The sequence below is a fragment of the Bubalus bubalis genome, chromosome 3 (genome assembly GCF_019923935.1).
Source record: "Bubalus bubalis isolate 160015118507 breed Murrah chromosome 3, NDDB_SH_1, whole genome shotgun sequence".
NCBI lineage: Eukaryota > Metazoa > Chordata > Mammalia > Artiodactyla > Bovidae > Bubalus > Bubalus bubalis.
This window is the reverse complement of record NC_059159.1, coordinates 117,014,849-117,015,531: the sequence shown is the minus strand read 5'-3', so window position 1 is coordinate 117,015,531 and position 683 is coordinate 117,014,849. Positions and strand designations below refer to the sequence as shown.

The 683-nt window shown below is 34.4% G+C and overlaps 1 pseudogene; it reads left to right on the top strand.

The window, feature by feature from the left end:
• Positions 1 to 374: 374 nt before the first annotated feature.
• Positions 375 to 474, top strand: LOC112584054 (annotated as a pseudogene).
• Positions 475 to 683: the final 209 nt, after the last annotated feature.

Here is a 683-nt window from a genome sequence, read left to right as displayed (position 1 = left end):
TCTTGCTCATGATCACGTACAGCTCCAACATAAAATTCCTTTTGCAACTCTTTCATGATGTTTTATGTTCTATAATTTCATAATTTTGAATGTTTACTACTTTTAAGTATGTGTTATTATTTTTATCAACATCACTCAGATCATCTTCCTTCCTAGCTTAAACAAATTAAGAGAAAAAGACCTGTAACAAATTCCATGGAAAACTCAAGACTAACTTATACATAATTGCAGGTAGGAATCCATTTTTACAGTGAGTAGATCATAGCTTAGCAATCAACATTGTAAAATACACTTTCCATTGTGTCTTCATTCACATGTATTTATTTAAACACATATTTAAAAAGAAAAGTTGTCTTTAATTTTTTCTAATGACAAAAATATTACGTTTATTATACTAAAATTGGAATGATACAGAGATTAGCATGGCCCCTGCACAAGGATGACACGCAAATTCGTGAAGGGTTCCATATTTTTATATTTTTGGAGAAGGACATGGCAACCCACTCCAGTATCCTTGCCTGGAAAATCCCATGGACAGAGGAGCCTGGTAGGCTACAGTCCACTGGGGTCACAAACAGTTGGACAAGACTGAGCTACTTCACTTCATAGAAAATACTGAAGTGGAAGGGAGCAATCCCATTCTGAAAGATCGGCCTTTACTATCTTTTTTCTGTTTCTACAGA